Source organism: Lynx canadensis, chromosome Y (assembly GCF_007474595.2).
Source record: "Lynx canadensis isolate LIC74 chromosome Y, mLynCan4.pri.v2, whole genome shotgun sequence".
Taxonomy (NCBI): Eukaryota; Metazoa; Chordata; class Mammalia; order Carnivora; family Felidae; genus Lynx; species Lynx canadensis.
This window is the reverse complement of record NC_050200.1, coordinates 1183854-1207466: the sequence shown is the minus strand read 5'-3', so window position 1 is coordinate 1207466 and position 23613 is coordinate 1183854. Positions and strand designations below refer to the sequence as shown.

Below are 23613 nucleotides of genomic sequence, written 5' to 3'. Positions count from 1 at the left end.
ACCACCCAGCAGTTTCAGTGATCTTAGGTGTACTTGAAATCTTAATGTATTCAAAAATTATATTTTGTATTTTAGCATCAAAACAGTTTCACATTTCTGCTATTCGTACTTCATTTTTTAATTTTATTATAAATATCATATATTATTAACTAAGTATACTTCTGGTAACATGGTTTGTTATATATTACTAATTCTTTACTGTCACTCAAATGTATTTTAAATCCAAATGACTTTCCATTGAAAAAAGCTAACATAATTCTGCTGTCTTCATCCATACAGTTATCTACAGAATAATCTTCCTTGGATTTTAATAAAGGTTTATCTAACAAATATAGTTACATCTATCCTTTTTATATGTGAAACCTAATGTCAAAAGGTGAGTTTAAAATTATGACTAACTTCTCACCTTTTAAAGGTCAGAAACATAGGAAACGTCTTTTTCCTTTATGTTAGTGGCCACTCAATGCTTATCCTGGTGGTTTTACTAGTATTTTTGATAATCCTGGAAGATTGAACAAGAATAGTTAACATTAACTTTTTTGTTCTGACTTGTTTGAGTGCCAATTATTAATAAACCATAACATTTAAGGAAGGCCTTTGGAAAATATTGAAGAATGGCTACACTATTTTGAAATTATGTTAGTTATATTTGAAGTTAAGCAGGTTCTTTTTTATTTTCTTCTTTTTTTTTTTTTTTTTTTTTTTTTGAGAGAGAGTGAGGGTGTGCAAGCACATGGGGTGCTCAAGCTGGAGAGGGGAGGGAAGGGGAAGAGAGAATTCTAAGCAGACTCTACACTCTCAGCACAGAGTCTGATATAGGGCCTGATCTCACAAAACCTGAGATCAGAACCTGAGCCAAAGTCAAGAGACCAATGCCCAATGAACTGAGGAACCCAGGTTCCCCTAAGCTGGTTCTTTTTTACCTGTAAAATGTGTTTTGTTTACCCTACCATGAATTATATCACAGTATGTTGTAATTAATATCTCCTGTATTTTTTAATTAATTTTTTAATGTTTTTTTTTCATACAGAGATGCTGTCCAAGTTGGGGAGGGGCAGAGAGAGAGGGACAGAATTCCAAACCTGCTCCCTGCTGTGAGTGCACAGCTCCCTGCTGTGAGTGCAGAGCCAGACATGGGGCTCAAATTCACTGTGAGGTCCTAACCTGAGCCAAAATGAAGTCAGATTAACCAATTGAGCCACCCAGGCTGCGCTTTTGTCATTTTCTAGAAATAAAGACCTATTGTCATGAAGTTTTAAAACAACATTTAATCTTGGGGGGAATAAAAGAAAGAAATTAGCTAAGGTCTTTGAGAGGAAAATTATTATCTAGTAGTTTGTCAGATTTCTTCTAGGTATGCCGTTTTTCCTTTTTTAAGCTTATTTCATATTTTTAAGATACATGCAGGAAGGACAAATTGTATTCTGGGAGTTTGAGAATATGTGTTGCACAAGTCATATATATAGCCTATATATTTAAAGAAATTTCCTAAAGTATGCTATTTGCTCTATAATTTTTACATTCTTTGTTGTTTAAAAGATTTTGTGTATCATTTAGGTCACTGTAGGGAAAGTATAGCATCTCGGATTCCACATTACAGTGCAAGCACACCATATTGCTTGACTTTAATTTTTATTATTTCTAGGTAATGTTAATGCCAAAAGTGGGCTCCAGCTCACAATGGTAAGATCAAGTAAGGCATGTGCTACCTACTGAGCCAGCCAGGCACCATTTACTGGTAAATTATTTTAAACATAGTTTGGGTCCCAAGTTCAGTAGGGAAAACTAATCAAATTTTAAAGTAAAGAAAATGCAAAGTACATGTTTTTGGAGTTGCTAAATGATTGTTTAATCAAGTATATTTCTTGTTTTCTAATTCTTTTTTAAGGGCAGTTTAAAACGTTTGTAGAAAAGCATATCCACATATAATTGTGCTGCTCTATGTATATACTTAAAACATGGAAATAGTGAAGTTCATTATTTATGAATCTATCGTACATGATTTACATTTCAGAGGCTACCAAATACTCAAGAGAAGGTTCATATGAAAGACTATATAGTAACAATTCATGTTTATTGAAATACGCGGAATTATTTTCAGAGTTAAATGCTTTTCGCACATACTTTAAAAGCAGGTTGCCTGATTGTTTTTTAATTTATTGGTTTGGTAATTGCTGTAGGATAACTTCTCTCTTGCCCATATACTCAGACTGGCAAGCCAATTTTTATTGCATTTCAAAAAATTTTTTTCAAGAGAAGATAACACCAGGGACTGCTAATGTTTAGGTACCCACTAGGAAGAGGAAAACATATTCACAGGCGCGGGAGTTTAGAGACTTGCAAATTTGAGAAGGCACCTCGAGGTGGAAAGGAGGATGGTCTCCGGGGAGAACCATGGGGATAACGGCGGCCCATGAGACACAGTAGCGGACTGTCAGGCTGGTCTGCGGGCCGCCTGCTTGCGGCCGGGTAGAAGGACCACGGCTCCATGCGGGCTTTAGGGTCAAGGCAGCGGCAGCGGAGCTTGAACGGCAGAGGCGGGAGGGAGCGCGGAGGAGGAAAGAAGTTGTGACAGAGTCTGGCCGCCAGCGACCCCGCTGCCGGGAGGCCACCGCGCTCCCCGGTCGCGGGGCCTGAAGGGCGCCAACACAAGGTTCCGTACTATCCACATTTCGGAAGGGGGCCTATCAAGCCTTCCGCATTTTCCTGGGGCTCTTTCCCGGGCGGTGACGTGACGTGCTGACGGCGGGCCCGTGCCGGAGAGCTGGGCCGCTTTTTGTCAGCCCCGAGCTCGGCCCCTCCTCCCTCCCTCCGCCCGCCCCACCAGCCGGAGCCCGGCCCAGTGCTCCAGAGAAAGGCCGGCCTGCAGCACCCGCTACCGTCGCCGGCCACCCGAACGCCAGTCCGGTGAGTCCGGGACTCTGCTGTGACCGTGGGGCCCAGCGGGAGTGGGGTAGCCTGATCGGCGGCCTGGGAAACGCCCTTCCGCCCTAGGCCGGGCAGTGCGGCGCAAAGCGCAGAGCAGGCCGTGAGGAGGCCGCACTTAGGCCCGGGGAGGAGCCTAGCCGCCCAGAGCTGTGTCGAGGTATACTCGGTTATTAGGGGGCCAAGGGATGAGGGGTAGGGGGGTGGTAGGGGAGGATCGCCTGCTGGGGCGGAGGCGGCGTCGAGGTCTCGGGTTGGCCCCGCGGCCTGTTCGGGGCACCTCGCGAGGCCGAGGCCTACCTAGGACCGAAATCTGTAGGAGTGAGGTGAAGGCCGCAGGGCGGCCGGGTGGATTTTCTGTATGTAAATATTGGCGGGGAGGGGGAGGGACGGGGGCAAGATGGTGGCGGATTTACGCTTGCTGCCTGGGACGGTTGAGGGGTTGTCGAGAGGGGGACCGCCATCTTGAAAGCGGCGTTTAAGTAGAAAATTCCGCTACAGTCCTTGAGGGGGTGTTGGAGAGCTGCAGCGGCCACCCCGGTGACGAGCTCTGCACGGGCCCGGTACCGTGTGCACGCGAGGAGGGGGTTGCTAGCTTCTCAAGACTGCCATTGCCCTTGCCGCCATGATACGCCCTCGTGCTGCAGGCGTTACGCTGCAGCGCCACCTTCCGTGGCAGTCATCAAGCAGTGACTGGCTGCTTCGTCCGCTGAGCTGCTGTGTGCCTTTCGGTCCTGTTCCATTTGCCAGTGCTAGTAACCACCTGAGGTTGGTTGTCAGTCCCAGCAACTGAGCTCACAAAGACATTTTTTACACTTTAGTAGAGTCAAACGTGGCTCTTAGTGTGCCCGCGATCAGGTTGTTCTCGATCAGTTGTCTCCGCGACTCACTCGTTAAAATTGAAATTGATGGGGATAAAGTTCTCACCCAACCTTTTTGCTAAGTAGGGGAGAAAGTGCATTTTGCAAGCTTGAAATCGGAAGAGTAAAAGTTTGAAGATTATTTTTCTCTCTTATTTGGAAAAACTTTGAGAGTCACGTTTAAATGATTAATCACTTTATATTATTTATTGACTAGTACATGCTTTTCTGTCGAGGCACAACAGAGTGTGATGGATTAACTACGGTTCACTTACCTGGTGCTGTTTAGATTTTGTCATGGTGAAAAATGTTCAAGGTACTCTAGTGTACTTTTAGATTGCTTACTGTTAAACTTGTATTGTAAATTCAGACCTTAGTGCATACGATGCACGGTGTAAGAAAGATTGTAAGGATTTTTAAAATGCACATGATGGCTGCAAGAAGTTCACTTTTATGTTACTGTGGGAAGCCGAAGTCTCTGTTTCCAGCATCAGGAAAAGGTTCCTGAAATAGGTGGCATGTTGGGGAAAGTTATTCATTGAAAAAATGGTGGACTTTTTAGGTGGAGGAGGGACGGTGGAAAAGGCTTTGTAAGGATGATTTAAAATATTTATAGTTTGCTAGATGGGTCGGATAGGTAGGAGAGTAGTGGAAATGAAAAAGGTAGATTGTGACTGTAGCAGAGTGATAGAACACCCCAGTCCTACTTCATATTCATTTAGCTGTTCTGGATCCAGTTTTTGGAAAAGGTTGAAAGTTGAGAAATAGGGACAATTAGTAAGTAAATCAGTCGCTTCAGTACTAGAAAATTACCTGAGTGTTGCTGCTTTTCACATGATTCATCTCTCCTGGACAGCTGTTCTTTTCTATCCTAAATTCTTATTCCAATAACCTTTAGCTCAGAAATATTACACTTTCTAGTGAAGAAAATTCCTTTACCATGGTTGAAAATTACAGCAGTAATTTAGGAAGTCACTTTGAAAAGTAGGCTAGAAGAGTAATGCCTAAATAATTAAAGTGCCATTATGCAAACCTTCTCTCCTCCCCTCCCCCTGAGTGAAAGTAATTCCCTCCACAAAATAATCTTTTCTACTTTTTACTAACCTACACTTTAAAGCTCATTGTAAATATGATTTATTTGTGAATGTTCTAGATTAGGAAATTTTAAGAAGTACATGGAGTGCTTATGTCCTAGAATTTTACAATAGAAAACACAAATTTTCCATTTCCGTATATTGCAACAGGTCAATCTCTGGTAAGAGGGATTCTTCTGTTTATAATGAAAATCTGTGTTTAGGAAACACAAATTAACAAATTGGATTATAGAGACAGACTAGAAGTAGTTTGCTAATGCAGTCTAGTTGTGGAGGTCGTAAGGAAAAACATAAACTGTAGAAGTAGTTGCTTTATATCTTGACAGCTGGGAAAGACATAGAAGAGCTCTAAAGAAGATAGAATTGTAAGCTGCACTTTATGCACAGTACAGCAGCAGCAGATGTTCCAGTACAGCAACAGTGGATTTTCAAGATTAAGGTTAATTTAGAGTCGAATGTATAATTGAGGCAGGTAAGTGTATAATTTTAAAGACTTTCTATAAGAAATGTTTAAATATAAATGTTTTTTGCTAGAAGAGGTAGACCATGATGATCTGGAAAGCAGAGAGGTAGATTATTAATTAGCCAACTATTGTGGATAAATCAGCTATTATTTTTTTATTTATATATGTTTTTCATATGGATGCATCTTTCCTTTTTTTAAAAAACATACAGTGCTTTTTGTTTCTGCTTATTTTATGACTCTTAACTTTTGTATTCTCACTAAATTAATCTTGTGTTTGTGCACATAGACAGTTACAAACTTTTTTTTTTTAATTCTTGTAAACTTCTCAACCCCAGTCTTTAAAATCCCTCCACTTCATAGTTTATTATTTTTTTTTTAACTTAACTGAGAAAGGTGGATGACCATTTGCTGTAAACATGTGATCTCTTCAACTTATGCTGTTCCCCTATTTCTACCCAGACTATCTTTTTTCTTTTGCTTTGGCAAGAATGCTCTTCTCCATGCCCATTTATTCTGCCAGTCTTCTTCTGTAATGTTCATGATTTCTTTCTCTCACTCCTAAGTATAATTATGCTAATCCTGTAAACATTTACCTGATAACACATTTATCCCGTATTTCTTTATACCAGTCCTTTTATTTTCACTTTATCCCACTTAATTATAAATTCAGTGTTTACCAAACTGTGAAACTCCTCCATTACATGTTAATTGGGGTATCACAAAAAAGTGTTTTGTTTTACAGAAACTGCTTTCATTCTCTGCTGTGATTATTTTTTTTTTCTTTTTCTTTTAAAGATTTTACTTTTAAGCAATCTTTTTACCCAACGTGGGGCTCAAATGTGTACAACCCCAAGATGAAGAGTCACATGCTCTACCAGCTGAGCCAGGGAGGCACTCCTCTGGTTCTTCTTTTTAAAACTTATGTGGGGACTCTCCATGAGGTCATTTGCTATCCTTTTCTATCTTCTTCCTTGGCTTCTCTGTCCTTTATTATACCCACCTTTTTATCTAAGTTTGTTATCTAGTATTTCCAGTTGCCTACCAAACAATAGTCCCAGCTGGCTTGTTGATACTCCATACTCAAGTTGACTGAAGTAAAGTTTAATTAATTCATAGTAAGTGCCCTAGAATGTTTATTGAAAATCTGTTATTCCATGGAGTTCCTAAACAACTCCTGTGCCTTATTTCTTTCTCTTTGTCACTCCATTACTTTCCCAGGCTCATTCTTTGTTCCGTGTCACATGGAGCACTGTAGACATCTTTAGTTTAGCGTTAAATCTGTTATATCCTAATACTGGTATTTTTGTCTTGCTAAATTTTGAAGATCCTAATTGTAGAGATAGTTTCTTATCTTCTTTTGCACAATGATCTGGACATAGACATTATTTCCAAAAAACATTACTGAATGATTGAATACTGAGATTTTAATGGAGTTGAGTAGCTTTCCATTTGAAATGAATTCATGAAACAGATACTTTGGTTTTGCTATAAGGCTTTAACGTGTATTTATTTTTGAGAGAGAGAAAAGAGAGCACAACACATGTGAGGGGGAGGAGAAGATAGAGGGACTCACAGAGTCTGAAGCAGTTCCAGGCTTTGAGCTGTTAGCACAGAGCCCGATACAGGGCTCAGACTCACTAACTGTGAGATCATGAATGGAGCCGATGTCAGATGCTTAACCAAATGTGCCACACAGGTGCCCCTTTGTTAGAAGGCTTTAAAGTACATCCATTTTATGAAGGCACAGAACAAAATGGAAGTTTAGGATTAACTCCTTTAGAATAGGCACAGGCTTTTATTTTTATTAAATTACTTTTCAAAATAACATTTTATAAATGTTTCTTGTTATTCTGATTATGTATGGTGTAACATTAAGAAGTCACTAGGTTATAAAGAAATCACTGCTTTTTTTGCAACAGCAATTTTAGTGAAAGCAATTTTAGTGAATGAGAGATGTACATCAAAGAATCTGTGGTCCACGGGTGCCTGGGTGGCTTAGTTGGTTAAAGCATGATGTTACATGCGTCTGTGGAAAACACTGCACACTACATTTATGGCAGGATGACGTAAAAAAGGTAAATACTTCTTAGTGTTATTATAAAAATAATTTATCTTTCACAGGCACTCTGAAAGGTATCAGAGATCTCCACAGATTCCAGGACCACACTTTAAGAATTAGTAATCTAGAACCAGAGATAACATAGATATGTCTTAAAAACCCACCAGTGAGTGGAAACACATATTGAATGACTTACGGTGGTGACTTTGGGCCCCACATGAGGCTCTGTGCTGACAGCTAGAAGCCTGGAGACTGCTTCAGATTCTGTCTCCCTCTCAGTCTGCCCCTTGGCTGCTTGCTCTCTGCCTGTCTCTTTCCCTCTCTCTCAAGAACAAATAAACATTAAAAAAATCTGCAGTCTGGAGAATTTTTTAAAAATGTAGTCACATAATTGATATTAACATAGTAAACATTTAAATTTTAAAATGTTCCAAAAGGCACTTAGATAAAGCAACTTAAGTTGCAACATTGTTTCACATTTGCTTTATTTATTTATTTATTTTTTTTACTTAAAGAAATTATAGCCTGCAAGTTCAGTTAAAGTGTTTCCATCACTTCATCCCACTTCTTACTCTTTTTTTTTTTTTTTTTTTTTTGCCAGAGGTCATTGGTGTACTCAGGTGTGTACCAAAAATCTTTGTGTGCTTTACCTTTACAGAGAAGGTTTCTCATTAAATATGTCGTTTCCAAACCTGGGTGAGTTTTTGAGACTTATCTATGTTATTTCTGGTTTTAGATTACTAGTTTTTAAAGTGTGGTCCTAGAATCTGTGGAGATCTCTGATACCTTTCAGAGTAGCTGTGAAGGAAAAGTTACTTTTATAATAATACTAAGAAGCATTTACCTTTTTTGCTGTCATCATGCCATAAATGTAGTGTGCAGTATTTTCCATAGTCGACTCTAACATCATGCTTCAAAAAATGGAGTAAGAAAGCAGATAGGGAGAATCAGCTGTCTTTTAAACTAAACATTAGACTTGCAAAAAATTTTATTTATTTTTTAAAAGAATGTAGATTGAATGGTCTTATTTGACTTTTTTTTAAGTGTTTAATCACCCAGTGCTCATCACCAAAAGTGATCCCCATCTCTTGTTTCACTCCCCACCCCAGCCTCCACCTCTCTGTAGTAACCATCAGTTTGTTTTCCATAGGTAACAGTCCTGTTTCTTGGTTTGTCTCTCTCTTTCTTGTTACTACTTTGCTGGCTCATTCTTTTTTCTTATATTTCACATTATGAGTGAAATCTTATGGTATTTTTCTTAGCCTTGCTTATTCCACTTAGCCTAGTACCCTTTAGCTCTATCCGTGTCGTGCCCAATGGCAAGATTTCATTCTTTTTGTGGCTGAACAATATATTCCACTGTATGTATGCCACATAGATGTATGCCACATCTTGTTTATCCATTCATTAATCGATGGCATATGAACTCTTTCCATAATTTGGCTGTTGATAATGCTGCTATAAATATATGGGTTCACATAGCCGTTTAAATTAGTCTCTCATGTATTCTTTGGGTCAACATCCAGTAGTGTGATGCTGGATCATAGGGTATTGCTGTTTTTAACTTTTTTTTTTTTCATTTTCATTTTTGAGAGAGTAAGAGACAGAGTGTGAGCAGGGGAGGGGCAGACAGAGAGAGAGAAGGAGACACAGAATCTGAGGCAGGCTCCAGGCTCTGAGCTGTCAGCACAGAGCCTGGTACAGGGCATGAACCTACAAGCCTGTGCCGAAGTCAGTTGCTCAACCAACTGATCCACCTAGGCGGCCTCCCTGCCCCATTTTTAACTTTCTGGGGCACCTCCATACAGTTTGAGTTGCTGCATTCCAACCAGTAGTGCAAGACTGTTGCTGTTTTTTCACATCCTCACCAACACCTGTTTCTTGTGTCATTGATTTTAGCCATTGTGACAGGTGTGAGGTGAAACCTCACTGCAGTGTTGATTTCCATTTCCCTGATGATGAGTGGTTGTGAGCATCTTTTTATGTGTCTCTTGGCCATCTGGATGTCGTCATTTTTTTATTTTTTAAAGTAAGGTTTGTGGGGTGCTTGGGTGGCCTATTTGGTTGAGCAGCTGACTTTGGCCCACGTCATGACCTCATGGTTAGTGAGTTTGAGCCCTGTGTTAGGCTCTGTGCTGACAGCTCAGTAGGCCTGGAGCCTACTTCAGATTCTGTGTCTCTCTCTCCCTGTGCCCCTTTCCTGCTTATGCACTCTGTGTTTCTCTCGCTTTCTCAAAAATAAACATTAAAATTAAAAAAAATAGTAATAATAAAGTAAGTTTTATGTCCAACATGTGGCCTGAACTCACATCCCTGATATTAAGAGTTGCACACTCCACTGACTCAAAACAGCCAGGTTTCCCTGGATGTCTTCTGTGGAGGAATGTCTGTTCATTGCTTCTGCCCATTTTTAATTATTCATTTTGGGGTGTTGAGTTTTATAAGTTCCTTATATATTGTGGATACAAAGCCTTTTTTGGGTATGTCATTTGCAAAATTTTCTCCCATCCCATAAGTTGCCTTTTGGTTTTATTGTTTCCTTTGCTGTGCAGAAGATTTTAATTTTAATGTAGTCCCAGTAGTTTAGTTTGCTTTTATTTCTCTTGCCTCAGGAGACGTATCTGGAAAAGTGTTGCTAGAGCTAATGTCAGAGAAATTATTTCTTGTGATGTCTTCTAGTATTCTTATGGTGTCAGGTGTCACAGTTAGGTCTTTAGTCCATTTTAATTCTGCTTTTATGTTTGCTGTGAGAAAGTGGTCCCGTTTCCTTCTTTTGAATGTTGCTGTCCAGTTGCCCCAACACCATTTGAATGAATCTTAAAGTTTTCCTTCCTCTTTTATTTTTTGAATAAATAGTTTGAGAGGAAGAAGTATTAACTCATCTTTGTTTGGTAGAATTGCATCTGGCCTTGGTTTTTTCTTTGTTGGGAATTTTTTGACTACTGATTTAATTTCATTGTTAGTTGTTAGTCTGTTCAAATTTTCTATTTCTTCCTGTTTCAGTTTGGTAGGTTACATGTTTCTTGGTATTTCTGTTTCTTCTGTGTTGTCCAATAGGTTGGTGTATAGTTTTTCATAATATTCTCTTAAAATTGTTTGTATTTCTCAGTATTGGTTGCTATTTCTCCTCTCTCATCTGTGATTTTATTTGGTGTCCTTTCTTTCTCTCTCTTTTTTTTTTTATTTGAAGATTTTATTTTTCAGTGCTTTCTACACCCAACAAACTTAACAACCTCAGATCAAGAGCCATTAGTTCCTTTGTTCCTGGAGGGGTCTCCCTGTTAAAGCTGCTTCTTTGGGACATAATCTTAGGTGAAAAACTAGTCTCCATACTGTGTGCCCAAGCTTTAAGAACACTCACTGCCTACAGAGTCCAGAGTGCCAGGTTTCAGTCTAGGCCTTGGGGATGCGAGCTGCCCCCAGCCTATGTTCTCATCTGTGAAATGGGGATGGAGGCAGTATTATTCTGAGAGAACCACCAGAAGGGTCTAGCGGGATCACAAGCAGAAAGGTCCAGCAGGATCGCAAGTTAGCACCCTGCCAGGGGCCAAGGACACGTGGACAGACAGATGCTGCTATCGGTGTCTCTAGTAGGATTGTTGGATTTGAGACACTCTCCACCCCGTCTCTGGCATCAGTTTGTTCTGTAGAGTCTGTGCTCTATTTCCATAGCCCTCTTTATGGCCTATGACCACAGATTTCTGTTACCATTATCATCTTTGCTATTGCCGTCATAAATACTTTAGCATTACTTTTTGTGTTTTAGTAATAACCTTTTATATCCGTATTAATTCCCTGAGGTAAGTATTAGTCTGTATTGTTTTTGATATGAAAGTCTAAAACCTAGGGGATTAAATTATGGAGTTAGGATTTTAATTTTACTATCTAGTTCCAGTGTCTGTCTCCTATTCCATTCCATTCCATTCTGTTCCATTCCGTTCCATTCTTCTATTCTGTTGTGTTCTACTCTATTCTACTGTACACTATACTATTTTCTATTATACTATACTGTATTGTACTATATTGCTTTTCATTGGTTTCTTGCAGAACTTATGTTAACTGTTATTATATTTTGTGTAGTTTTTGTTGCCACAGTAAATAGCAGGTTTTTTTTTTAAATTATAATTCCCAATAATAGTTTATAACAGATCCTGTTGACTTTCATGTATTGATCATGCAGCCTTGTATAATCCTGTGTGTGAGCATATTTCATAAATTAGATGCATTTCCCCCCTTATATTTTAACACCTCTGAAATTAGAATGTATTTTACAGTTGATAACATCCTATAATCATTGTTTTTGAAGGCATTGGTCATGATTTATAACTGCTTGCAGTATTCATGAACAGTATTTATTTTGTATCATTTCAAATGAGTTAGTCCACTGTAGGATACTACATATGTAGCAAACAATATAATTGTTACTGTCAAACAACTTAATTCAAGTTAGAATAAGTTGCCCTGAGAAGAGTTGAAAGAAGTTTTAAAGCAATCAGAGGTTGGTATGATTGATTAATAGTTCAGTCACAAGATAGATAGTTGGTCATATTTGGATTGTTCTTCATTGCAAATTTTCCAAATTTCAGTTGAAGCTCCTTAGGAAAAACATGAATCGATGACTTTTATCAGAGTAAAGTGACAACATCAAAAGAAGCAAAGCAGAGTGTACTAATTTGAAAGATTCTATAGATAATAATAAAGAGATGCTTCAACATCAATACTCTTGTTGTCAAGACACTATTGTTAAACGTAGACATTGAACATTTCTAATTAGTAGGAAAATGAGCTAGAGTGGCACCCAAGATATGTTACTGTAAAGCAATGTTTGTTTGTTTGTTTTCTGTGTAAATTATGTATAAGTAAGTTAAAAAAAATTCAGTATGTATAAAAAATACTCAAAACAATAGTAACGTGTCATTTTACTTGGCTGTGGTGGTATTTCTTTAGTGGTATTTAAAACAATGCCTCATCTAGTAATTTGGGAGCATCTTTAGAATCAGTGAAATACAGGGGCGCTTGAGTGGCTCAGTTTGTTGGGTATCTGACTTCAGCTCAGGTCATGATTTCACGCTTTATGAGTTTGAGCCCTGCATCAGGCTCTGTGCTGACATCTCAGAGCCTGGAGCCTGCTTTGGATTCTGTGTCTCCCTCTCTGACTCTCATCCATTCATGCTGTCTCCTCTCTCTCCTCTCTCTCTCTCTCTCTCTCTCTCTCTCTCTCTCTCTCTCTCTCTCTGCCTCTCTCAAAGTAAATAATCATTTTAAGGGGCGCCTGGGTGGCTCAGTCAGTTAAGTGTCCAACTTCGGCTCGGGTCATGATCTTGCGGTTTGTGAGTTCAAGCCCCGCTTCGGGCTCTGTGCTGATGGCTCGGAGCCTGGAGCCTGCTTCCGATTCTGTGTCTCCCTCTCTCTCTTCCCCTCCCCTGCTCACACACTGTCTCTCTCTCTCTCCTTCAAAAATAAATAAACATTAAAAATTTTTTTAAAAAAATTTATCATTGTAAAAGTGCAATCAGTGAAATACAGTAGTAATGGAAGTTAATGCTTCCTTTGCATTTTTTTACGGTTCTATTTTCTGTGAATAATGATGTCAGGATTCCATTTCTGCTTGTCTGATGGTGTGCATACTTTACAGAAAGTACCTCCCAGGCTAAGTTCTTTAAGGATCTCTTGATCTGAGCTTAGGTCTTGGATCTCAAAATCATAAGTTCAAGTCCAAGCCAGGCTCAGCATGTAGTCTATTAAAAAAAAAAAAAAAAAAAAAAAAAGGTGCTTCAAATATTTTCTTTATTGTAGTGTTCTTTTGGGTATATATTATCTAAGTTCCTTTCTATTTACAGTGCAAAAGTGTTTTGTCATCAATAGGCATTGACTTTGGGGATATTTGGGTTACATGTATTTTTTTTCCTCTTTTAACTTATTAAAGTTTGTTAGTAGACTTTACATTCTTCTTGAATACACTGAATATTTAGTATTTACATCACTTTCTTGTCCTAAAATTTCCCTCTTTCAGTCACTCTTTTTTTTTTTTTTTTTTTTATAACAGGTTATCTGACACTTCTAAAACTAGTTGGGAGGTTTTAGTTTTCCTAAAACAGGGCATTTACTAAGGGATTAGCCATTTATAGGAACTTAGAATTCACTTGTGAAATTGTCTGTACCTCATGTCATTTTGTGAATAGATTCTTTTAACAGTTCATTCATTCATTCGTAGTTTCTTGGTGATAAGTCTAGCTTCTCTTCCAGTCTATTTTTCTTTTTCAGAATTTAAGCTTTTCTGAGAAAAGTGTGAGTTTACAAGCAGGATAAGATATTTATAGGTTTGTTTTATGAATTAAAATTTTTAATATTGTTAATTAGGTTTGTTTTTTCTGATTAAAAACTATTGCCACTAGTGTCCTTACTTGATTGGACTTTTCTTTTTTTTCTTTTTTTCTTTTATTATTTTTTTTTAATTTTTTTTTCAACGTTTTTTTATTTTTGGGACAGAGAGAGACAGAGCATGAACGGGGGAGGGGCAGAGAGAGAGGGAGACACAGAATCGGAAACAGGCTCCAGGCTCCGAGCCATCAGCCCAGAGCCTGACGCGGGGCTCGAACTCACGGACCGCGAGATCGTGACCTGGCTGAAGTCGGACGCTTAACCGACTGCGCCACCGAGGCGCCCCTTGATTGGACTTCTCAAATAATGTTTTTATTGATCCTTTCTGCTTGTATATCTTTTTAAATTATTTGAGCTTATTCTACCATTTTTTTATAAGAACTTTTTTTAAAGTTTGCTTATTTTGAGAGAAACAGTGCACAGGGGAGAAGAGAGAGAGAGGGAGAGGGAGAGGGAGAGGGTGAGGGAGAGGGAGAGAGAGAGAGAGAGAGAGAGAGAGAATATGAATCTTGATGCAAGTGCTTGAACCCAGGATCTGTGAGAGCATGACCTGAGTCAAAATTAAGAGTTGGATGCTTAACCGACTGAGCCACTCTGGCACCTCTCTGCCATTCCTTTTTAAGTTTCATGTGCTTAAGTCTTAGCTCATTAGTATTTGATACCTATTTTTACAGTAGGCTCATTTGAAAATAAATTTCAGTAAATTGTAGCTGAATACTCTGATTTTTGACATGATATGGGATATTATCGCTTAATTTTAAATGTAGTATGATTTCCATAATTATTTTCCTTATCCTTGCTTAATCCAAAGGGTTCCCCACCCCCCACCCCCCACACTGTTTTCATACTTACAGATTTATTTGTAAAACCATTTTGTTGGATGTATAGGTTCAGGACTTTTGCTTGTGTTGTTTGTTTTTGTTTGTTTTTTAAGCCCCAAAGTCAGGTTTGAATTCAGGGTCCCAAGATAAGGAGTCAATGTGCTGTACTGCATGAGCCAGGCAGGTGTCGTCCAGAACTTTTTTACATCTTAGTGACAATGTTTCCCTTTTAACATTAACAAATAAACAGATTTCAGTACTGGTAATGCTGCGTGTTTTACCTCTATTTTGTCTAATAATGTAACTAATAATATAACTAATAATATAATATAAATGGAAAAAAATTAGTATTTTTGGAAATGGAAAATGGAAAAAAATTACTTATTTTTGAGAGACTGACACAGCACAAATGGGGAGGGGCAGAGAGAGAAGGAGACAGAATCTGAAGCAGGCTCCAGGCTCTGAGCTGTCATCACAGAGCCCAACGCTGGGCTGGAACCGCTAACAGTAAGAGCATGACCTGGGACAAAGTTGGACGCTCAACCAACTGCACCACCCAGGCACCCCTATTTAAAGAGCCTTTTAAAACAACTGCCACTATTATATATTTTTTATTTGCCTTACATTTCATTTCTCTTCCCATCTCTTATACTGATTATTGTTTTGCTAAATTATCTCAGCATCTTTTTAAACACTGGTTTTTAAAGTAGTTGTTTCTACTTCTGTTCTTTCAGCTGTTATGCATAAACATACTTAATTAAACATACTTAATTTTATTTCAGGCAATGAAGTTAATCAATTTTTTTAAGGTTTTTTTTTTTTTTTTTTTTACATTTATATATTTTTGAGATACAGAGAAAGCCAGAGCATGAGCAGGGAAGTGGCAGAGAGAGGGAGAAACAGAATCCAAAGCAGGCCCCAGGCTCCAAGCTCCGAGCTGTCAGTACAGAGCCCAATGTGGGACTTGAACTCACGAACCGTGAGATCATGACCTAAGCCAGAGTCAGATGCTTAACTGACTGAGCCACCCAAGTGCCCCGAAGTTAATCAGTTTTTAACCATCTCTTTGAAGATCAGAGTTTGTGGCCAGAAAAAATGAAGGTTTAAAAACTCAACGTAGTAAGTAATGAAAAGATCAAATGAGGCATGGATGAGAATAAAAGATGGCTAAGATTTAAGATGAAGGGCATTAGCATTAAGTAAATATTAGAGGAAATCTATATAAATAGAAGCTTATGCACTGTAAGGTAGTCACAGTACTTAATGTTTTCTGGGGATATATGGAAGAAGGCTGGACTGTGGAAAACTAGAATAATGGTTTTGTAATACGTAATGACAAAATAGCTGTATATTTCTCTGTGAATGAAATAAAAATTATTAAATTATCTTGTTTCATTTTTTAAAATCCAGATTTAGGGGCGCCTGGGTGGCGCAGTCGGTTAAGCGTCCAACTTCAGCCAGGTCACGATCTCGCGGTCCGGGAGTTCGAGCCCCGCGTCGGGCTCTGGGCTGATGGCTCAGAGCCTGGAGCCTGTTTCCGACTCTGTGTCTCCCTCTCTCTCTGCCCCTCCCCCGTTCATGCTCTGTCTCTCTCTGTCCCAAAAATAAATAAACGTTGAAAAAAAAAATAAAAAAAAATAAAATCCAGATTTAGTTATAATTCTGACAATGAACTATATCTCTGAATGAAGAAAATGGATTAAGTGGTGGGTGCTATTTTGGCATGCTTTTCTTACCTAATTGTATGATACTGCATAGTATGGTATTTTCCTTCTTTTCTTTTCTTTTTTTTTTTTTTTTTTTAAGTTTATTTATTTTGGGAGAAAGAGCATGTGTGTGCAGAAGGGCAGAGAGAGAATCCTAAGCAGGCTCCGTGCTGTCAGTGCAGAGCGGATGTGGGGCTCAGACCCAGAAACTGTAAGATTTTGACATGAGCCAAAATCAGGAGTCAGATACTTAACCACCTGAGCCACCCAGGCGCCCTGGTATTTTCACTAATATTGTAGTTATACAGCATGAGCATAAGGAAGCTATGCTTAGGATATTGCCAAGTTTTTATGACCTTTTGTTAGGCTTACTATTTACATAATTCTCTTGGAAAGAAATCTGCTCATTCTTGTGGATTTTTTCTTTTATTTTCTTCCTGGAAGATTTTTAGTAGTAAGTCACTGGCCATGACCACAAATGAGCATTTCTTTCTCATTTTCACCAACTTTTTATACATCCTTTGTGTATTTACATTTTTGCCTTAAAATATAATTTCCTCATATTGTTTTGTATTGTCATTATGTTTAAGGAACTTATCAGTGAGACTTTAAACAAAGACATGTTTTGAGTGGAAAGCAGAGTTTGTAAATTATCAGGGAGAAATGTTTCAGATCATTAGGTTGAGTGAACTCTAAGCAGTTTTTGTTGTTCACCCATATTATTAAACCATTTATATTTTTAACAGATGAGACATTTTAACAGATATTAAAAATATGTAAACAATTCTTCAGTGCCTAGCTAGATTAATCAGTAGACCATTGACTCTTAATCCTGGGGTTGTGAGTTCAAGGCCACTGTTGGGTATAGAGATTATTTTTTTTTTAATCTTAAAAAAATGAAAGTATATAAACAACAGTTCTGTTCTTTGTCTTTCTACATCCCCTCACATGCACGCATATAACTTTAGAGACCATTGGCACACTTGATTTTAAGACTTTTGCTTTCTTCTGTAGCCATCAAAACTGTTCAGAGTCAAATCATGAAAGTTCAGACACTTAAAATAGTCTTCAGGGGCACCTGGGTGTCTTAGTTGGTTAAGGTCCAACTTTGGCTCGCGTTATGATCTCACAGTTTGTGGGTTCAAGCTCCATTTCAGGGTCTCTGCTATCCACACAGACTCTGCTTCAGATCCTCTGTTCTCCTGCCCACCCCCAGGTCCATCTGCTTCTCCATCACTGGTTCTCTCTCTCTCAAAATAACTTTTTCAAAAGATTTTTTTAAAATAGACCAGGTATACTAGGAAAGAATTGAAACTAGAGGATTTGAGTATTAAAATGATAAAAAAGCAAAATAATGAAAATGTATATGAGAAACATAATTGATGATTTAAAATTCCTGTGTGCTTTTTTTTAGTTTTTTATGCTTTCCTTAATTGGAAAAGTGGCGTTAATAATTTATACCAGTTTACATAAATATTTAATGAGGTAATTTAATCTTACTGCAATTTTTGGCATCTAACAAATTATCTCTAAATGATAGTTTAAGGATGGAGCAGAATAGATTAAAATTAGCTATTAGTATGATAGGGTAACATACAAAACAATCTCTAAGACCTTTCATATAGTAAATTTAAAGATTCATAATAAAAGAATAATGGATTGGAAGAGTCTTCCTCAAAATGAGTACATATGGATTGAAGCAATTCCAGTGCAGCTTTTGAAAAGGAATTTAAATATGTGGCATATAAAAATGTGTATTCCATCCATACCAGTAGTAGTCTTTTAAAAATCAGGGAATTAAGGGGCACCTGGGTGGCTCATCCATTAAGCATCCAGCCCTCGGTTTGGGCTCAGGTCATGATTCCATGGTTCTTAAGCTTGAGCCCCACTTTGGGCCCACAGACAGTGTGGAGCCTGCTTAGGGTTCTCTTTCCCTCCCTTCTCATATGTCCCTGTGCTCGGTCTTTCCCTCTGTCTCTGTGTCTCAAATAAATAAACGTTAAAAAAAATACCAGGTAGCTAAAGTTAAGGAGAGATGTGTAAAACTCTTAAGCAAACTATTAACCAATAAAAGGATATAAATGTTCTTTTTTTTTTCAGTAACATTGGAAGATTTTAAAGTATTAATTTACAGTGCTTAATAGGTGTTAGGGAAATACATACTTTTACATTACTGGTAAGTGCATGTAAAACATAAATTGTCAACTGTCTTTTGTGTACAGCAGCTTAACAATATCAAGGGTTTGCATGCACAAAATATTCTGACTTACATGACCTTTTTACAGTTTTCCTGTAGAAATATCCACCAACTTGGAAGCAAAAATTTTAAAAAAGCACTAATGTGCTGAGTTTATTACGGCATTAGATAATAAAATGTTGACAAAAATGTAAACGATATTTCTTTTATTTTGATTATGACTGAATAATGTCACAGCCATAACATACTACATCTACTTAAAGAACAAATTATAGATGTTAATTTTATTTTCTAAAAGTCTACTAGGATTTTGAACATTTCTTAATAATTTTTATTTACTGTAGAGAAGGAGCTTTTCCAAGAAACATCCTAATGGTGATAAGATATAGAAGTAGTTTACATAAAATGCAGAATTATCTTGAGGACTTCAGTCGGTTGTAAAGGTAGTAAACGCTGTTTTAAGGGGTTTCTTTGATATTTATATTCAATAGCACACACATATACTCTTAAGTAACGGTTACCCTGATTTTTTTACATTAATCTCTACATCCAGCATGGGGCTTAAACTCAGTACAGACACAGAGATCAGTTGCATGCTCTACCAACTGAGCCAGAACCAACTGAGCCCCGTTCTATTACCCTGATTTATAAAATGATGTTACCAGTAATATATAAGCCTCCTTTGTAATCCCTTCAGTCAGTTATTCTTCTTTCTCCAAGTAGGAAACACTAAACTGACTTTTATCGTCATTGATTTGATTTGCTTGTTTATAAACTTTAAATGAGTGAAACCACAGGGCCCCTGGGTGGCTCAGTCAGTTGAGCGACTGACGTCAGCTCAGGTCATGATCTCACGGTTTATGAATTTGAGCCCCGCGTCGGGCTCTGTGCTAACAGCTCTGAGCCTGGAGCCTGTTTCGGATTCTGTGTCCTGTGTCTCCCTCTCTCACTGCCCCTCCCCCACTCATGCTCTGTCTCTCTCTGTCTCAGAAATAAATAAACATTTAAAAAATTTTTTTGGGGGGCGCCTGGGTGGCTCAGTCGGTTAAGCGTCCAACTTTGGCTCAGGTCACGATCTCGCAGTCCGTGAGTTCGAGCCCTGCGTCAGGCTCTGTGCTGACGGCTCAGAGCCTGGAGCCTGTTTCAGATTCTGTGTCTCCCTCTCTCTGACCCTCCCCCGTTCATGCTCTGTCTCTCTCTGTCTCAAAAATAAAATACGTTAAAAAAATTTTTTTTAAATAAATGAGTTAAATCATTATAAAATGTATTTTGTTTGTGTGCCTGGCTTTTTAGAGCAAGATTTTGTCTGAAATACATCCATGAAATTGAGTATGGTAGTTCGTTCTTTCTCATTCTGCCCTATCAGTTACGGAGTTGATAAAACTTCATAGTTAACCTATCCTGATATTAATTAGTATTTAGATTCTGTAAGGTTGTTGGCAATTTCAGAGCAAACAATTATAGAAGATATGTGTACGTTTTTTGGTGCCAGTATATATAAGTGTTAGATACAAATGTACGAGTATAATTTTACAGGATTTTAATTCGAGGCAAAGGTTAATTTAAGGGAAATTGACATTTCCTGATAACGCTGTTTTCAGCAGCCCCATGATTCACTTATTTGTCCTTTAAAAAGAATCCTGCATTTCATTTATATGCCAATGCTATGTTTCTTTAAGTGTTACATAAAGAAGTTACTGTGTTTAATAGAATTAATTTTGTATTTACCTACTCAGTTATACATATGCTTTTATGAACTTATGATGATAGTTTTTCAGTTTATTCTTCTGGATTCCTTGGCTATATTATATATAAGTTAGAAGTTTGACTATAATCTTGAATTTATCTTCTCTATTACATCACTTAGCAGTTTCCATTATTAAAATACAATAGTGTAAAAGGCATCTTAGTTTTATTTCCAACTGCATTGTGAGGATGTAGTATTGTCCCCTAAGTTTAATTACATGCTATTCTATTCAGAATGATACTAACAGTATTCTTCCACTGGGATTGGTTTTGAAATTTTGTATTTTTGCACACATACACATTTTAGTGATTATTTTTTATTCCATTGGAATGAATATTTTGTTTTAAATTTAAAAAACCAATGTTGAAGAGTGCCTGTGTGGCTCAATCAGTTAAACATCCGACTTCAGCTCAGGTCATGACCTCATGGTTTGTGAGTTTGAGCCCCCACATTGAACTCTGTGCTGACAGCCCAGAGCCTGCAGCCTGCTTCAGATTCTTTGTCTCCCTCTCTGTCTGCCCCTCCCTTGCTCACACTTTGTCTCTCTCTGTCTCTCAGAAATAAATAAACGATAAAAAAATTTTTTTTAAACCGACTCTTTTAGCATCTTTTCAGAATATCCTAGTTTTTCTCTAGTTATTTTTCTAGTGATTAATGCAGTCTATTTGGTCCCATTTTTTGAATAACCTTACTTTATCAAGGGGTTGATAATGGGTCACATTTGCAAGTCCTTGACCTGGGTCGTAAGTGATGGAGTTTGGGATTGGTTTGAATTATTTTCTTAGATTTTGATTTTGTTGGGGCGCCTGGGTGGCGCAGTCGGTTAAGCGTCCGACTTCAGCCAGGTCACGATCTCACGGTCCGTGAGTTCGAGCCCCGCGTCAGGCTCTGGGCTGATGGCTCAGAGCCTGGAGCCTGTTTGCGATTCTGTGTCTCCCTCTCTCTCTGCCCCTCCCCCGTTCATGCTCTGTCTCTCTGTCCCAAAAATAAATAAAAAACGTTGAAAAAAATTAAAAAAAAAAAAAAAGATTTTGATTTTGGTTATTTACTAAAAGGTATTGTGGAAGGCTTTTTTCTCACATTGTAGAATACATCATGTATTTTACAATTATCTGTTTTTAGAACTTGTGCAAAAATTTCCCTATGAACAATTTGGTTTCAAGGTGTTTGAAATGCTTACATTAGGCAACTTAACTTTTTTTTTAATGATTGCTTGAATTTTCTATCTTTGCAGAGTTTTCTATTCTCTTTTAAAATGCATGTGTGTGCTTCCCACTTTATTTCCCCCTTTAGTTTCCTACCTGTTAGTTTCTTGTGTCTCTTTATGCCCTTACCACAAAAAAATGAAATGAAATTTAGATTTAACTAGAACAGTATATTTAATTGCTTCTTTAGTTTTGCCAAGGAACATTATTTCTTATCATGAAAGAAATGTTACTCAGCTCAGCTTTTTACTAGTTCCAGTTTTCTCCTGTTAAAAATTCTGTTATGGACAATGTGATTTCTTTTTAACTTCTAGCAACTTAAGTGATTGTGTTTACATTGTATAATATTTTGGTTTTCTGAAGATGTTGTAAGGAGGGAAACCTAGATTAAAGTTATATTAAAAGGCATTAATATATATATGTTTGGGAGATCAGAATCAGAAAAATAATTTTTGCATATGTATTAGCAAGCATATAGCTTATTTAGAAATATGTTAAAGAAATACTGTTGAAACTTGCCCAGTTTTAATAAATAGTATTATGTTTGAGAATATAAAAGTGTCTGGGGGGGCACCTGGGTGGCCCAGTCGGTTAAGTGTCCAACTTCGGCTCACGTCATGATCTCACGGTTTTGGGAGTTTGAGCCCTGTGTTGGGCTCTGTGCTGACAGTTCAGAACCTGGATGGAGCCTGCTTCGGATTCTGTGTCTCCCTCTTTCTCCCCACTTCCTCCCACTTGTACTCTGTCTCTCTCCCAAAAATAAATAAACATTAAAAAAAAAGTGTCTAGGAATCATGAGTTATAAATTAGAAATAAATTAGTCATGGACATAATTAACATACAGGAAATATTACTAAAGTCTTTGTATGGTATTTTTATTGTTGTAAAGAGTGAAAAGTGTTTTTATGTATTTCCTAGATTTCCTCTCTTAATTTCTTTTCACGCTATTAAATTTTCAACTAGGGATTATCTTCAGGAAGCTCATAATCTTAACTTTTGTATCTTGTGTCAGATTTTCAAGATCATGATCCTTGCAGTCAGAGGATAGGAGTCTTAGATTAATGTGAGGTAAATGCTAAGTTCAAGGTAAAATATTTTCAAGACATTTGATAATCAGACTGAGTGTTAGGGTTTGCTCATCTGAGTTTTAGTCTTTGGTTCCCTGGTTTTTTTCTGCTTATTTGTCTTCAGATTCAGCTAATATCTAGGTTTAATTTCTTTCTGTGTCATTGGCAATTTCATTTAAATCATCAGACCATGTTCTTGCCCTTTTTACTTTTCACAATTGTGGGCCTCTTTGGAAGATATTCCACTTAAGAGCATGGTTTTATTCTGACTATTGGAGGCAGTTGGCAGTTCTCACTCAAGGAAGGTTACTAAAGTAAGGTGTAATCATCTTCAAATGCAAAAAACAAAACAAAATCCCTGTTTAGTTAGTTGTCTATTTCGGGGGAAAATTACCAGTCAAGTGCATTGTTTAACAGTGATTGATCATATTATAAAAAATAGCACGTGTAGGCAGCCCCTTTTATAGGCTAGACTATATATTATTAATGCATATGATATAAAATTACAGTTAGTTTTTTGGAAAGGTATAAGTTGATAGCTGTCTTTGCAGAATAGAGTCCTAGCATGCAACCCAGCAGCTAATGGTAGTTTCTCACCGTTTTAAACTTTAGTTTCTTCTTGTTTGTGGTTTTGTTTCAGATATCTGTGGCTGGCTTTCTGAACCAGTCACTGTTACCAAACCCATAAGTCGCTGACATTAGTAGCATCTTCGTATGTGAATATTTGTGCATTCATTGACTCTGTTGATGACATTTCAATAAGCTTAGTTTTACTTTAGAGACCACACCTCCCAGAAAATTCCGTGCAGTCAGATACCAAAGTGAAAGTGGTAGGGTAGCATAAAAAGCTCCTTTAAAGAATGAAATGCTATCCATGTAGGCTGCAAAGTTGGGTGACAGGAAATATGCCTGTCAGCTTGTGATTAATATTATAGAACATCTTGAATTTTAGAGAACTGATCAAGTTTTTCAGCAGTGTGTTGAAACAGTGCTCAAAGAGAGGGTTGGTTTTCCTCCAGATTGCAGGAATGCTTCAGCACCTGACATTAACCCTTTTCTGTCAATAAGATTTCTAGTCATTTTTT

General features: G+C 37.7%; 1 protein-coding gene across 6 annotated transcripts in view; it reads left to right on the top strand.

Annotated features, from left to right (window-relative positions):
* The first annotated feature begins 2541 nt into the window (after positions 1-2541).
* The window catches only part of LOC115508104 (zinc finger X-chromosomal protein-like), a 52018-nt gene continuing 30946 nt past the window's right edge, over positions 2542-23613 (top strand). For 3 of the 6 annotated variants that reach the window (XM_030306484.1, XM_030306485.1, XM_030306483.1), the window contains exon 1: positions 2542-2907. The gene's annotated coding sequence lies outside the window, so the exon portion shown is untranslated. The other 3 variants (XM_030306486.1, XM_030306475.1, XM_030306477.1) reach the window with 2 other exon arrangements.